The sequence below is a fragment of the Phyllobates terribilis genome, unplaced genomic scaffold, assembly GCF_046119375.1.
Source record: "Phyllobates terribilis strain yellow unplaced genomic scaffold, ASM4611937v1 Scaffold_1__5_contigs__length_1240528914, whole genome shotgun sequence".
NCBI lineage: Eukaryota > Metazoa > Chordata > Amphibia > Anura > Dendrobatidae > Phyllobates > Phyllobates terribilis.
The window spans coordinates 374,315,716-374,333,006 of NW_027362761.1; the positions used below are offsets into that span (position 1 = coordinate 374,315,716).

The 17,291-nt window shown below is 43.7% G+C and overlaps 1 protein-coding gene across 2 annotated transcripts in view; it reads right to left on the reverse strand.

Annotated features, from left to right (window-relative positions):
- NOS1 (nitric oxide synthase 1) overlaps positions 1-16,746 on the reverse strand; it is a 640,233-nt gene extending 623,487 nt beyond the window's left edge. For both annotated transcript variants that reach the window (XM_073676376.1, XM_073676375.1), the window contains exon 1: positions 16,434-16,746. The gene's annotated coding sequence lies outside the window, so the exon portion shown is untranslated. The remainder of the gene's footprint in view (positions 1-16,433) is intronic.
- Positions 16,747-17,291: the final 545 nt, after the last annotated feature.

Below are 17,291 nucleotides of genomic sequence, written 5' to 3' on the forward strand. Positions count from 1 at the left end.
AGTGAATCTGAACAGTGTGAAGGCACTAGAGATAGGGAGAGAAAACCATAAAACAGCGAACAAATTCTACACATGAGGCGGATTCATCAAGACTAGGTAAGCTTATGCTCACACTACGCCAGGCTTACTGGAGTACCAGCTGCCAAATTCTTTAGGAATTGGACGCAAGATAACAAATTCAGTGCATATTCTGAGTAGCGTGCACCTCTGTGCGCCGTGTCAGAAATGCTACTCCAGTCAAGGACTGAAGTAGCATTTCTGCTATATAAAACACAGGCAATTTTGATGAATTGGATGGGCGGGTGTGACCATGTCCAGTCCCTCCCCGAATCCTCCCAGGCTCCACTCACTTTGGCAGAGCTGATTCAAACTAATGTGAAACAAAAAAGTTGTGAAAGTTTCCCCAATTCCACTTTGTGCTAACATTTTGCGGCTTTTCAATGCTTCTATGTCACTTTTCTGGCATAAAAGCTCTATTGAATCAGCTTCACAGTTTGTTGTAATATAGCAATAGTGAGTAAGATAAGTGTATAATCTAAAAGAAGAGAGAATAATACAGAGATTGAATGGAGAGTGAGAGATAAGAAAGCAGGCAATGATTGATCACAGTGATAATACAAGTACAGCTGCTTCTGCATTTCAGTTACACTTTTGTTTTTCATTTTCCATGCAGAAGCATGCCAGCAATAGCTAAAAAACTATCTGCTAAAAACTCAGTGTCTGCTACACAAAGTGCGCGCGTCACAAACTATTGAGTTTTTGCACACCTTATATTTTGGTCTAATTTAACGTATACTTGCTACACCAATACTGTGTCTTGTTGCCACCGTTGTTTTTTAAGCAGGTCATGTACATAGCATCTTTTGATCAGTTCATTTTTGGGAAGAGTGGAATAATTGTGTTCTAAATAACACAAAAGAGAATTTAAAAAATTCAAACATTTAACTGTGGTACTGTGTACCTCACAGAGTATCTCAAATTACAGTTTTTGCCGACCTGTTTTATTAGGCAAATTGGACGTCTGTACATGCCACACCAATACTAAGGTTGCTGCCACCGTTATTTTTTTGAGGACGCTATGTAGGTACTTTGCATTTCTTGTATGTTTGTATTTTGTAAATGAGAGAATTGTGTTAAAAAATGCAAAGGACAGTTAGTCACAAACTACTGTTATTTTGCTCACCTGTTTTATTATTCAAATAATATGTTCATATGTAAGGGGGAAGACTGGGGTGTAAGTACTTTTAGAACAAGGGATCCGGAACTGCTGGGGCCGTGCCTTTTGTTTCAGGGGGAAGACAGACTACGAGACAGGAGTCAGGTGACCGGGAAGCTGGGGGTGTGTCCAGAGAGAGAGCTGAGGAGTCAGGTGACCGGGGAGCTGAGCTTGTGTCTAGAAAGAGGGTGGAAAAGGAGTTTTTGTGTGGGAAAAGCGGCAGTGAACAGTGGGAGTCATGCCCGACTAGAGGGAGAAGAGACGCAGGATCCCTGGAGCCGAGCAAGTGAGGTGCAACTGTTATGGACTAAGGGCTCAGCGGGTCAAACCGGAGACCACCTGCTGCCGCCAGAAGACGGAACATTGTTTAGGCGGGGAAGCCGGAAGAAAGCAACACCGCCACCAGCCGGCAACTGTCTTGTGAGGAGCAAGAGTCAGCTAAGTGTAAAAACTGACGATTACAACCGTGTCGACTCTGCTACATCTAGCCCAACTGTGGATTGTCAGTTATAGCATATTACCTGCTACTCCCCTTGTTGTCCCCATATTTCCCCTGTTACTCCCTGTGTGGAGATTGACCCTGTTACAGTAAATCCCCCTTGTTTATTAACCCTGTACTGGCTGCTCTGTGTTTCTGTGTCACAGCATCTAAAGTACCTGTGTTACATTTGGCGTAGTCGGCAGGATGCAGTCTTTAGACACAGACACTGCAGATCAGTCCATCCTGGGAGCCCCTAGATCTAGCTTGCCGCTGGGGGCCATGCTCAGCAATCTCCCAAAGTTCACCGGGGACAATATGATGCTGTGGGACTGGGTTGAGAGAGTTAGGAGTATGTTACGTATGCATCCAATGACCCCAGTTATGCAATCCGAAATAGCCTTACTGGCCCTGGACGGCGAGGCCCGACAATCCATGATGTACCGCCCTCCCCATGACCGGGATACTGTAGAAAAAGTGGTGCGGATATTGGAGGAGATGCATGGGGATCCCACCAATGTAGGAGAGCTGAGGATACTGCTGTTTCACCAAGTGCAGCAGGAGGGGGAGACTGTGACGCAATATGTTAATGCATTACAGAGGGTGCATGCCTATATCACTAGAAAAGACGACATGGGGAATTTGGGAATGGGCCCCCCTGACGTGATCTTAAGGGACCAATTTGTGGCAGGCCTCAGGGATGTGCAGCTGAAGCAGGCCTTGTGGGAGCGCCTGTGCGCTAACCCACGTATGACTTTTCTAGAAGTGGGGGTGGAGGAACATGTGAGAGAGCAGGAGATGGGGGTGACGGCCCTGTCAGGGATGGTCCGGAGTAACGAGGTACCCACCCCACCTGCAGCTGAACCAGAATGGGCTCGACAGATGCGAAAGGAGATACAGGAGATGCGGGGTGAATGGTCCAGACTCAAGAAGACCCCTGCACCGACACCAGAGATACCCAGAACGATTGCCCCAGTTAGGGAAAGAATTGAATTCAGGCCCCGCCCCGCAGAAGAGTTCCGTAGAGAAGTGAGGCAGCCCTACACAGACATCGACACAACCTGCTGGAAGTGTGGAGGCGCAGGACATTACGCCAGGGGCTGTGCTACGATGACAGAAGCCTACTTTCAACAGCGATTTCCAGAGATAGTGTAATAGTGGGGAAGGGCGTAGCCTTCCCTGGGTACTGAGATAGTTGAAGGAAGTGTTCCTGAAGTCAGACCTCTCTGCACTGTTAGTAGACCAAGCTAAGGGGTTAGCTTTAGTGGTCCAGTCAGTAGAGTAAAGGGGGAACTTAGTGCCCTGATCAAGCCTTGAGTGACATAGAGCTTGTTCCTGGCATAATTCCTTGTGGGCTGCAGTACCTGTAAACAGCCACAAGATGCCACTGTTCTGGGTGCAGATGTCAGGTTGAGTCTGCTAGCAGGGTTACAGACAGTGATGAGTTAATGCTGTGTGATGACAGCTCACCGAGGGTGGGCACTTTAGGAAAATTCCTGCTTAAGTTTCCAGAAAGCAGGAGGAGTCACTCAGTAAGAGATAGGACAGAGAATCCTACTGGCAGCCTGAGTATATTGGCTGCTAGGGTAGACGGGAGCTCCATACCCTCAGACAGTGGGATCACCAGTGTGCAAGTCTCCCTACGCGAGAGCACGAGTCCTGTTAGCCGGCCGGAGAAACTCATCAAAGGTAGTGAGGACCCCAGGCACTTCTAGTCTGTAGGAAGCAGAGGAAGATAAATAGGACTCCAGGCTAAGACATGGGGGAGAGATTGGATCCAGGTCACTGTCAGTATTACAGAAGAGTCTCTTGGGCTAGAGATAGAGTCACAGAGATGCTTCACTCAAAGAGGGAACCAGGGCTGAAGGAGTTACCAGCGCCTGTGAGAGAGATGATAACCTGTCGGGCCTTTATATCTGCCTGTAAATATTGTACATATTCCTCTTCCCCAAGTAAAGTTCAAGTTCTGGTTAAGAACCTCGTGTCCTCTGAATTTATTGCTGCACTGGTCCCAGAAGAGAAATGCCTGGAGACAGCCGCGATCGGATGGCTTGAAGTAAGTGAAGAGCACCACATACACAGCCACACTTCAGAGGGAGGACACGTATTGTCTGTAGGGTGCCATAGCGAGAGGGGGCTACAGCTCGCCCACAACTACCTCGCTGGGGCACCTTACAATAGCGCGGCCTGAATGGGGACCAGTAATTAGACTCACGGCAGCTAATCAATTAACCATCCCGGTCGCAGGGGTGGTGTGGATGAAGATCCGAGTGTGTGGAATAGATGTGCACACCTCTTGAGGAGGTCAAAGTACAAATAGAACCAACATTGATGGACAAAGTACCCCCCGGAATCCTGGTGGCTCGGACACTGGCCACTGTCCAGGGTGGCAATGTTATAGTGCGGTGCATTAATCTGGGCGAAGGTGATCTCACACTCCCTCCCAGGGCGGAAATAGCCCAGATTCTGGGAATGCCAGAGAAGTTGGTGCGACCTGATGTGGTACAGCTTTCCGCTGTACGAGGAGACCCCTGGAGTCTGGCGGTCACCGTGTCGCTGGAATCCCACCGTGCTGGTGTGAAGGGTGGACAAAGGATCCTAGAACGAATGCAGGCTGAATTGACGGGACTTTCACCTCGACATGTTCAGCAGGTTGAGGAGGTACTGGAGAGGTACCAGGAAGTCGTTGCTCGCCATGAGGATGATTTTGGTTGCACCGAGATTCCCCCGGGGAGCGCTGCCCCTGTGCGGGAGAGATACCGGCAGATACCTCCCCAGATGTAGAAAGAGGTTAAGGAGATGCTAGCCCATATGTTACAAAATGGTGTGATACGGGAGAGTCAGAGTCCGTTGGCAGCCCCGATTGTCCTGGTCTGGAAGAAAGATGGGACCCTGCGGTTCTGTGTGGACTATAGACGACTGAATGCCTGTACAGTACGAGACTCTTACCCACTACCCCGAATCGAAGAGTTTCTGTCTGCCTTAGGGAAGGCAATATACTTCTCCTCCTTGGATCTGGCCAGCGGATACTGGCAGGTGCCCGTGGCCATACATGACCGTGCAAAGACGGCGTTCATATTACCCATGTGACTGTTCGAGTTCAATTGGATGCCCTTCGGCCTGACTAATGCCCCTGGGACGTTCCAGCATCTGATGGAGAGGTGCCTGGGCGATTTGAACTTCAAGGCGACACTGATTTATCTTGACGACATAATTGTCTATGCCGCCACCTTCGAGGAGCACCTCCAGCGACTGGAGCAAGTACTGAGCCGCCTACAGAGTCGTGGTCTAAAGGTGAAGTCCCAGAAGTGCCACCTGTTCCACAAACAGATCGAATATCTCAGTCATACTGTGTCCGGTGAAGGAGTCAGGCCCACCCGGGAAAAGGTGGCCGCCGTACAGGAGTGGCCTACCCCGAAGACAGTGAAGGACGTTCGGACCTTCCTGGGACTTGCCGGGTACTACCGAAGATTCGTGAAGATTGGGGCCCTGACCGAGGCCCCAATACTTGCCTATGCGGATTTCTCCCAACTATTCATACTCCACACTGATGGGAGCCTACATGGTCTGGGAGCCGTGTTATCCCAAGTACAGGAGGAGAAAGAGCGCGTGATTGCGTACGCCAGTTGTTCCCTTCACGACTCCGAGAGGAACCCAGATAATTATAGCTCTTTCAAATTAGAGTTGCTGGCTCTAGTTTGGGCAATGACCGAGAAGTTTGCAGAGTATTTGTCCGGGTCCGAAGTACTGGTGAGAACAGATAACAACCCGTTGGCTCACCTGGAGAATGCGAAATTGGGGGCCCTGGAGCAGCAGTGGGTGGCCCGCATGGCCAGGTACCGGTATAAAATCGCCTACCGGTCTAAGACAGAGAATACTCACGCCGACACCCTCTCCAGAGTGACATATGAACGGCCTGATCATGACCGCGATGAAGATTTGGAGGCAGATGAGATCCCTAGCTTCCGAAGTTTCGTGGGACCGCTGGTCGTGGCGCAGGGACAGATCGGAGAGACGTCGGAAGAACAAGTGCTAGGGCGGTCAAGAGATGACTGGGTCCGACTTCAACAGACTGACAGAGAAGTTGCTCAATTACGTCAATGGGTAGCTTTGAGGCAGGTCCCCAGTTGAGAGGAGAGGAGTACTCTGTCCCCGGGATCGCTGAAAATTCTGGGACAATGGGAGAGACTGTGTTTGCGAGACGGGCTGCTGTACCGACGGGTACAGCTACTATGAGAGTTCGGGACCACTTGGCAAGTGGTGATCCCAGAGAAGTTGGTCAGAGAAGTGGCTAAGGAGGCTCATGAACCGTTATGAACAAGGTCAATTTATATGGCAACGTATCGTCCAGGAAGTCCAAGAATGTGAATGTTTGGTGAAGGAACTCTCGCCCGTGAAATGGCAAGTTAACCCCTTAACAACATTTGACGTACTAATACGCGTCTGTGCCCTGGGACTTAAGAGCCAGACCCGTATTAGTACGTCATGGCGATCGCGCGCGCACACAGGCTGTGCGGGTGCGATCGCCGCCGGGTGTCAGCTGATTGTCACAGCTGACACCCGGTACTATGTGCAGGGAGCGGTCCTGCACCGCTCCCAGCACATTAACCCCCGCGATGCTGCGATCGAAGTCGATCGCAGCATTGCGGTGGCAAGGGGAGGTGATCGCAGATCCTCTTCCGGCTTCCAGCGCTGACTGCTGTGGCTTCCAGGATGTTGCCATGACGACCCGATGTCGTCATGACAACATCCAGGTCACCAGACAGCAGGAAGATTTTTTGGACATGCGCAGTGCATCTCCAAACGATCTTCTCCCTGTCCATCGCTGACGGCCTGCATGACACAGGGATGGTGCTGCATTCCTGTGCCATGCAGGCGATCAGAGAAAAAAAAGTGAAAGTCCCACAGTGGGACAAAGTAATAAAGTATAAAATCTATCAGAAAGTGAAAAAAAATTTTTTAAAAATTGTAAAAATATTTAAAAAAAATAAATAAATAAATAATCCACCAAAAATAAAAATATAATGTACCCATCAATAAATATTATTATAAAAAAAAAAAAAAAAACAATAAAAGTACACATATTTGGTATTGCCGCGTCCGGAACAACCTGACCTATAAAACTGTCCCACTAGTTAACCCCTTCAGTGAACACGGTAAAAAAAATAAATAAAAAACGAAGCAAAAAACAATGCTTTATCACCATACCGCCAAACAAAAAATGTAATAACACGCGATCAAAAAGACAAATATAAATAAAAATGGTACAGCTGAAAACGTCATCTCGTCCCACAAAAAAACAAGCTGCCATACAGCTCCATCAGCCAAAAAATAAAAAAGTTATAGCTCTCAGTATAAAGCTATGCTAAAAAATAATTTTTTCTATAAAATTGCTTTTATTATGTAAAAGTGCAAAACATAGAAATACAATATAAATGTGGTACCGCTGTAAATGTACTGACCCGAAGAATAAAGCTACCTTATCAATTTTACCACACGCGGAACAGAATAAAAAAAACAAAAAAAACAATTCCTGAATTGTTGGTTTTTGTTTATTCTGCCTCCCAAAAATCGAAATAGAAAGCGATCAAAAAATGTCACGTGCCTGAAAATGGCACCAATAACAAGTCAACTCATCCCACAAAAAAAAAGCCGTCAAATGACTGTCTGCCAAAATCTGGAAAAATTATAGCTCTCAAAATATGGCGATGCAAAAACTAGATTTTACAAAAAATGCGACTTTTAGTGTGTGACAGCTGTCAGTCATAAAAACCCCATATGATTCTGGTATCGCTGTAGTCTCACCAACCCGAAGAATAAGGTTGTCTAGTCACTTATACCGCATGAGGAACGGCGTAAAAAATAAACTCTCAGGTTAGGGTTGTGCTAGGGTTAGGGTTGTGCTAGTGTTAGGGTTGTGCTACAGGTAGGGTTGTGTTAGGGTTAGGGCTGGGGTTGGGGTTGTGATGGGGTTGGGATTTTTTTCAAAAGTAAGAAAAAAAGATGACGATATGGCGACTAGTGTTGAGCGCAAGTGCTCGCTACTTGAGTTTGCATCGGGTGTTCTGGTATGCATTGAGTATCGTGGGTATTTGAGTGACATGCTTGAGTCTCCGCCCCATATGCTTCACGGCCCAAAAAACATTGCGGGGATTGCTTGCCATGCACGAGCGATCCCCGCATGTTTTTTTTTTGGGTGTCTAATAACCGTGAAACATCCGGGCGGGGACTCGAGCATGTCACTCGAGCACACGCAGTACATGGTGCATACCTGAGTACCCGATGCAAACTCAAGTAGCGAGCACTTGCGCTCAAGACTAATGACAACTTATTCAATATGATGACCTAATTTTATCAAATTCTGTGTCGTACCTCTGGGTTCAAAATGTTCACTATACACCTTAATAAAATCCTTGAGGGGTATAGTTTCCAAAATGGGGTCACTTATGGGGGAGCTCCAATGTTTAGGCACATCAGGGGCTCTCCAAACGCGACATGGTGTCCGCTAACAAATTGAATGGAAAATCGGCTCAAATTGTTAGCGGACACCATGTTGCGTTTGGAGAGCCCCTGTGTGCCCAAACATTGGAGCTCCCCCACAAGTGACCCCATTTTGAAAACTAGACCCCCCAAGGCACCTATCTAGATGCATAGTGAACACTTGGATCCCCCAGGTGCTTCACAAATTGATTCATAAAAATGAAAAAGTGTTTTTTTTTTCACTTTTTCATTTTTACGAATCAATTTGTGAAGCACCTGGGGGTTCCAAGTGCTCACTATGCATCTAGATAGTTGCCTTGGGGGGTCTAGTTTCCAAAATGGGGTCACTTGTGGGGGAGCTCCAATGTTTGGGCACACAGGGGCTCTCTAAACGCAACATGGCATAAGCTAATTATTCAAGCAAATTTTACAATCAAAAAGTCAAATGGCGCTCCTTCCCTTCAGAGCCCTGCCGTGCGCCCAAACAGTGTTTTTTCCCAACATATGGGGTATCTGCGTGCCCAGGGGAAATTGCACAACAAATTTTGGGGTCCATTTTTTCTTGTTACCCCTGTGAAAATAAAAAAAATTGGGTCTAAAGTAACATTTTTGTGAAAAAAGTTAAATGTTCATTTTTTTCTTCCACATTCCAAAAATTCCTGTGAACCACCTGAAGGGTTAATAAACTTATTGAATGTGGTTTTGAGCACCTTGAGGGGTGCAGTTTTTAGAATGGTGTCACTTTTGGGTATTTTCTGTCATAAAGACCTCTCAAAGTGACTTCAAATGTGATGTGGTCCCTAAAAAATGGTTTTGTAAATTTTGTTGGAAAAATGAGAAATCGCTGGTCAACTGTTAACCCTTATAGCTCCCTAACAAAAAAAAATTTTGGTTCCAAAATTGTGCTGATGTAAAGTAGACATGTGGGAAATGTTATTTATTAACTCTTTTGTGTGACATATCTCTCTGATTTAAGGGCATAAAAATTCAAATTTTGAAAATTGCAAAATTTTCTAAATTTTCGCCAAATTTCCGTTTTTTTCACAAATAAACGCAACTGATATCGAAGAAATTTTACCACAATCATGAAGTACAATATGTCACGAAAAAATAATCTCAGAATCAGGGGGATCCGTTGAAGAGTTTCAGAGTAATTACCTCATAAAGTGACAGTGGTCAGAATTGTAAAAATTGGACTGGTCATTAACGTGCAAACCACTCTCGGGGGTTAAGGGGTTAAAGGAGAGCGGGAGTGTGAGGGGGAAGACCGGGGTGTAAGTACTTTCAGAACAAGGGATCTGGAACTGCCAGGGCCGTGCCTCTTGTTGCAGGGGGAAGACAGACTGCGAGACAGGAGTCAGGTGACCGGGAAGTTGGGGTTGTGTCCAGAGAGAGAGCTGAGGAGTCAGGTGACCGGGGAGCTGAACTCGTGTCTAGGAAGAGGGTGGAAAAGGAGTTTTTGCGCGTGAAAAGCGGCAGTGGACAATGGGAGTCAATCCTGACTAGAGGGAGAAGAGACGAAGGATCCCTGAAGCCGAGCAAGTGAGGTGCACTGTTATGGACTAGAGGCTCAGTGGGTCAAACCGGAGACCGCCCGCTGCCACCAGAAGACGGAGCATTGTTTAGGCGGGGAAGCCGGAAGAAAGCAACACTGGCACCAGCCAGCAACTGCCTTGTGAGGAGCAAGAGTCAGCTAAGTGTAAAAACTGACGATTACAACCGTGTCGACTCTGCTACATCTAGCCCAACTGTGGATTGGCAGTTATAGCATATTACCTGCTACTCCCCTTGTTGTCCCCATATTTCCTCTGTTACTCCCTGCATGGAGATTGACCCTGTTACAGTAAATCCCCCTTGTTTATTAACCCTGTACTGGCTGCTCTATGTTTCTGTGTCACTGCATCTAAAGTACCTGTGTTACACATACATGCCACACCAATACTGAGACCTCTTGCGGCTATTGTTTTTTGGGTGTTCATCTAGAATTTATTGTTCAGTCCTTTTTGAGTAGGGAGGATTGTGGTTAAAAACAATGACAATAGTTAATGCTACCGCAGTAAAAAATGTACGGTAAAAGCAAAAGTAGCAGTGGCCATTCCTCCCAACTTTTGAAGAACAGAAAGAGGGACACATCATGAGTCACGCTACACACACCATGGCAAATTTTGGCCACGCCCCAGGCCACACCCAAATCCACATCCATTTACTATTTCTTTCCCCCCTGGCAGGAGGAGTTGACAGAGGGGCGCTGGTAATGAGGGGCATTCAGCAGACGCCCGAGACTACATGGCTTAGACCCAAATCCAGGACTGTCCACTGTATCCGAGAAAGTTGGGACTAGAGAGGAGCGGATGGATTCCCGGGTCTCTGGTCCAGCGTCCAGGTCAGTGGTACCTGGCGGATGGATGGAGGTCGTGAATCTCTAACTATCCGGTGTCCCCGGCGGCTTTTGATCATCCAGGGCAGCGCAACATCATCTGTGCGTCCTACTCATCTCTAGTTGTGGATTATTTTTTGTTCCCTCATTCACAGTCGGAGGCGCCAGAACTTTCTCACCTTTATGTAGCTTCACTATACGACATCCGGCTTTTTGTGTCTGTAAGGTCGTGTTCACATGCTGCAGAAATACTGTGTTTTTTGTTTTCTGCAGGATCCGCACAAAACTCCACAATAAGAATCAAAGCTTTTCTGTACTGTTAAAAAGAGTTAAAAACTCTGCTTCATATCTTCCCCAAAATCACATCAAATATGCGGGAAAACGCATAAAAGAAACACAAGAAAGACGCCATAATCAGAGAAGATTGTTACTGCATTGTTTGATGCGGACACCTGCAGAAAAAAAGCAGCAGAAGGAACACAGCATTTATGCTACGTGTGAACACGGCCTCAGCATTAATGTTTTATTAGATTTTTATGGATTTAATAAAGTACAATATATATTACACCATTTTTTGTGTCATTTACCGATCCCCGTAAATAATCTGATCGCTGTGTTGTGCAGGTTGTTACAATTACAGGAATACCAAATATGTCCATGTTATTTGCTGATTTGTGATGTTTATTATTTAAAAATAAACGCATTAAAAATAACTTTTTTTCATTTTTTTATCAATTTTATATGATGAAAAAATCTCTTAGGGTATGTACATACGATTCGGAGCCGCTGCGGGTTTGACGCTGCGGGTTTACGCAGCGTCCAGATATTACAGCATAGTCCCATGCCCACTATGCGTCTCCGTGCACCCGGAAATTGACATGTGGCACGTCTTTCCAGACAGCAGCATGTCAATGTCTCTTACAGATCCGCATGCGGGCTTTCTCCATAGGCCTAACATCTATGACGAAAGTCTGCAGGTAAAAATTCCACAATGTCAGGGCCGCAGGCTGGTACGCATCGTGGGCACATACCCTGATTCTCCCTGTAGAATCAAAATCCATACATTGTACACAGCAGTGTATTTCTATCAGTCCTATCAGCCTAGTCATAGTCTGCAGTACAGATCAAGTACATGAAATCCACCTCATTACAACCACTGGAGATTGTGGCTCAACACACTAAAGCTCCATCTATCTGTAATGTGAAGGCTGTGACTTCAAGACCTGAGTAGACTCTCAAAAAAAAACATTTTTTAATTGCTTATTATTTTTAATACTTTTAGGCTACATTACCACGATCAGGAACAGTAGCGCTTTGGACGCAGGGTATTCTCACTGTGTCCAAAGCGTTGCGTTCTAATCACGCAGGTAAATCCGCATGTGTTCACTGAGCCATGGGGAGTTACCGCATCCAATATGATTCTATTGTGGAAATTTCATAGTAGAGACCAGTGTCTGCGCAACAGAAATTGACATGCTGCGTAGCTGAAAGAGAAAAAGCATAACCACTTTCATAAGGCTCATCTAGTTGGTGCACAATTCTTCCACTCTCCCAATAAATAACCAATTTAAAAAAACTTAATTTTTCAAAATGCTGTTTCCAGACAATGCGTTTCTGATCGGTCAAGAAACGAGGTCAGGAATGTAATGTATTGCCTGGAACTTTCATTTTTGTTGCCTATTTTTATATCAGATTTGCTGCATGTACCAAGCTTTTGTTTTCTTGATTTTATTGGATATGAATAAGGTTTCAAGATTTTTTGAGTCGTGGTGCTGGTTATTTTTTGAAATTGGTCATTTTGAAGGAGAAAGTCTACTTAGATGCTACATGACAGATAAAAAAAAAGTTGAAAAGATGCCATTTATGTATTGAATTCAATACTATGCACTTTAGAGCAACCCATAACCATTTAATACAGTTTATATATATTGTCCAAATGTGCATGGTTCAAGAGTTCTGTAATTCTTAACATAGTATTAACTTTTACCTTTTAGTCAACAAAAATTTGTAGCCTATAAGCAAATATTTTCCTCGAAAGACTCTATTTTTTCCCTCTTTCCAGAAACAGGGCTACTCTTACTTATGGGTTGTGTTTGATATTTCAGCTTAGCACTATTGACTTTTACAATCCCATTAAAAATAAATTTTCACTGGAATCTTTTACCCTTCCTGATACAGCCAATTTTCATTTTTTGCATTTTTGTTTTCTACTATCCTTCTTTAAAGAACCATAACATTTTTTATTATCCTGTCAATATAGCTGTATCAGGGCTTGTTTTTTCATGGACAGTTTGTACTTTTATATGACGTCATTCATTTTACCATACAATCATACAATGTACTGGCAAGTAGAAAAAAATGCCAAATTACAAAAAAATGCAATTTCCGACATTGTTTTTGTATTTATTTTTATGATGTTCGTTGTATGGTAAAAATTGCCTGCCAAAATTATTCTCCAGCTCAGTAGAGTTATAGCAAAGGAAAATTGTTCATTTTTTATTATAATTTTAATGTTTAAAAATTTTGGGGAAATTTGTAAAAAAAAAAATTTTAATTTGTTTTTCTGTTTTCCTGTAACCTTTTATTTTTACATCAATAGAGCTGTGTGAGGGCTTGTTTTTTGAGGCACAAGCTACCATTTTTGGATAGCTGTGACGCTATGATTGCTTTTTACTGCATTTTTTCTCACCAAAAAACTGCAATTCTGGTTCTTCTAATTTTGTTTTCTTGATGGTGTTTACCGATCAGAGATATTTAGTTTTGCATTTCGATCGATTTTACAACCGCAGTGATACCACATATGTTTATTTTTTATATATCTTTATTTTTAAATGGGTAAAAGGAGAGGATTAAAATTTTTATGTTTTTTATTCTTTTTTTTAATTCTTTTATTTGTGTTTCATCTTCTTTTTGTCCCTGGAATTGAACCTGGAATTGCTTATAGCAGGGGGGGCAATTAATTTTTCTGAGGGGTCACATGAAAGATTGTGACTGTTGTGGAAGGACAAATCAATGTTCTGAAATTCTGTTCAATATTAATATTAACCCCTTCACGACCTTTGACATATATTTACATCAAAGGTCGTGTCCCTGCCTTGGATGCGGGCTCCTATCTTTCCCCGTACTTGATGGCTGATTTCATATGGCCAAAAACGAAAGCGTAAAAATGGAAAATCGCAAAGTCATAAAGATGTTAACATATGATTATTTCATATTATGATTAAATGTATTACTTATTATTGAGCATATCAAACCACATAATTTCCTACTTTTGTAAAGTTTATAAAAATTATAATGCAAATTGCCTCTTCAGAGAAAAAGAGGACTTGAACTCTATAGTGCCACCTATTGGAAGCAGCAATCCTACAAGTCACAATCAACCCTTTAACGAGTCGTGCAATATGACTTAGGATAAAAGCCAAATCAGAATATAATTCTATAATAATAATTATAAAAATTATAAAAAAACAGTAAGTCATACTGTTCCTGTTATTCAGCACTTGTACCATTATAAACAGTTCCCCCAAAAACAGTATAATGTCCCCACAGCTCCACACACAGTATGATCCCACAACAGTCTCCAACACAGTATAATGGTCACACAGCTACTCACACAGTATGCTGGACTCCACAGTCCCCACACATAGTATGATGTCCCCACTCACAATATAATGCCCTAGAGCCCCCCAACATAGTATAATCACCACACAGGCCGCGCACAATATGATGACCCCCACAGTCCACTATGCGCAGTATGATGTTCCCTACGGTCCCCCACACAGCGCGCAAACATAGAATGATGGCCCCTGCAGTATGAGCCCTCCAACACAGTATGATCACTCCCACAGGACTCACACAATATAATGGACCTCACAGTCCCCTAACACAGTATGATTGCACAATCTAGCGACATCATAATGTCTGCTGGTCTAAGACACTCAGTTACACAATCCTGAAATGCAGATAATGGTTAATTCGGACTGTCAGTCGGGGATGAAGAGGTCAGCCATAGTAAGCATCCCATGGGCCACTGTTTCTAGCTCTTTAGCTGTGCTGGTTCGCAATCTGAATAGGAACAGCCAAATGGCTGGATGAGGCCCGCATGCTGTAGTTTGCCTTGGTCTGGCTTATACTATATACTGCAACACAATTTTAGAACAGTATACAGTATAGTCAAAATCATGGTCTCATATGAAGCAAAGCTACAGGTTGGGTTTCAATGGAGCACCATAATGGCAGGCACATGAGACTGCAGCAAAACCCAGCTGCCATAACAACCCATCGGCACCCCGCAATCGCATCGCAGAGGTAACAAAGGGCACGTGGAATGGCGTGCCCCCTTGTTTACATGCTTTAAAAGCCACTATCAAAGATTGACAGAAAAATGTAACTGGTTAACAGTAGCAGGCGGAACTCAGCAGTAGGCAGAGACAGATGATGGCTGGATTATGCAGCCATCATCTGCTGGGAATAGTGGGGGCTCATCTGCTGGGAATAGTGGGGGCTCAGTCTCCTAGCCAGCTCCATACACTGACTTCTGACTTGCGCTGTCTATGTATGGCAGAAGGGGTTAAACTCAGTAAATCATCCAATTGCCACTGTTCCACTTGATTCTTGAACAATTGTTCTTATTTTTCTGGGCCCTTCGGTTCCAAAGTTATGTCCACAGTAATAAAGGTGCAAATTTTCCCTTTACCCAACTGGACATATAACACAGAACTTCTACTATAGTGGAGAAAAACCAAATACCCACAGAGAAGTTCAGTGGTATACAACCAGTTGGTTGAGGGAAAATTTGGCATCTTTATTACCGGGAGCATACATTTAGAACAGACGCGCCCAGAAAAAAAAACTGTTCCAGAATTAATGGAACAGCAACAATTGGAAGAGGTACTCAGATTAAGTTAGAAAATCCAGTGAAATGTCAATTTTAACCATTGACTGTATTATATCCTCCATCAGCTCAATATACTATACTCTTACCCTTAATTTTTTTTGTCTCCCTATTTGTTTCACAAAATTAACTATTTAAAAAGCTGCACGGATACATGATTAATGGTAATCTAAATTCAGGATATTGCAGAGTTGGTTCCAGAAAGTGCATCATAATCATAGATATCCCTGCTTAGCCATTAAAATATTGTGAGTTATTCATTGACTCTCATACAGGTTTCTGCCGGTAAAAGAAACATGTCAGTTTTATAGATGGAAGAAAAACAGGGAAGAAATCATATTTTTAGTAACCAATGTCTCTTTTCTTGGTAGGAACACTGCACGGTGGTGTAGACCTGGAGACTAGGTAGATGTCAGACCGCAGTACATATGCATTATTTTATTTCATTACAGAAATCTAAATTCACATGTAAAATGATTAATATTTCTAAAAAGTAATATCCATTGTAACGTCATATATTCCAAATGTCAGGGTGAGATCTGCGTGGGAGCAGGAAGAAGATGGGTGGGGCTTAAACAAGGACAAATTAATCATTGTGACCTCGTGTCTCCAGTCCTTCCATCCATCAAGTTAAAGGCATGTAATTCCAGGTTTACTTATGGCACCTGCTCATATATTCAAGGTGATCAGTGATCTCTGCAGCTACACATTTTCTAATCATCCCTCCCTGCCATGATGAAAGACTTGGGGTGTGAGTCTAATGTGACACATGTATACTTCTCATTTTCCCCTTCATGCTAATTTTTTATTTCCAATAAAGTTCCCGCTCTTGCAGACATTTTACTATCAGCTGTAATTTCAGCATTCAAAGAGCACTTGTGTCTAATACATGCAAGGTACTTGTGACATTGCTATATAATACACAGAAATGATGTGAACGCAGTTCCCATAAAGCTGCCTAGGTAAAAAAAAATAGGTAAAATCTTACTTTCATGATTCTTACGATGCTTTCACTCTGTCCAGCCATCGCTCACATTCTCTCTTTCTTCTTAGCCTTTATTTTCCATGAAACCCCCTCCTCTATCGGGCCCTTTTTACATCTGGAGTTTCTAAGTGCTAATTACTCAGTGGGAGTCCTGTGGCTGCTTTACTGCTTGTGTAACGAGGACTGTACTAGGATTAACCTTCCTTCTCTGTGCAAAGCTAGCACCCATAGCAATCTCCTCCTTCGCACAAAATAAAGGGGACCGGCTACACTCACTACACTTGCAAATCCTTCTCAGGATGCACAGACTACTTTCCTGGAGCCCTCTCATCCTTTCTACTGCTCTGGGATTTATCCCTCTCTACAAAGCGTCAAGGAATAATCACTATTTATGCTGAGTGGAAATGGGAAAATTCCAACATTCCATATTTCCGTCCTTAATCGTATCTGCCTCCAGCATCATTGTTATCTGAAGTCATACTGAAAGGCAAATGATGGCTAAAGTACATGATGTACATCTGCAATATTTGTAGTCAGTGAAAAGTACACATTTCTCAGATGCTACTAATTTTATCAATGTTTATACAAAGTATCAATATATTATTTATCGTCCGCTACATTATAGCCAGGAAATGTGTATTACTCTACTTTTCTTTAAGATAAACTCTTCAAAACCTAAAAATTCAGGTATTACTGCTTTTAAATGTGTCACGTTCATGTCCTTTACCTGAAAATGTGACCCCTGTCCCAGACAAAAGACTTGTTTAACATTGAGTCAGCAGTTTTGGAGAGCTACAATGTGCCATGCTAGGCCAAAGCGAGTGCATGACTGCCAAGACCCACATGCTGGGAATCTATGGA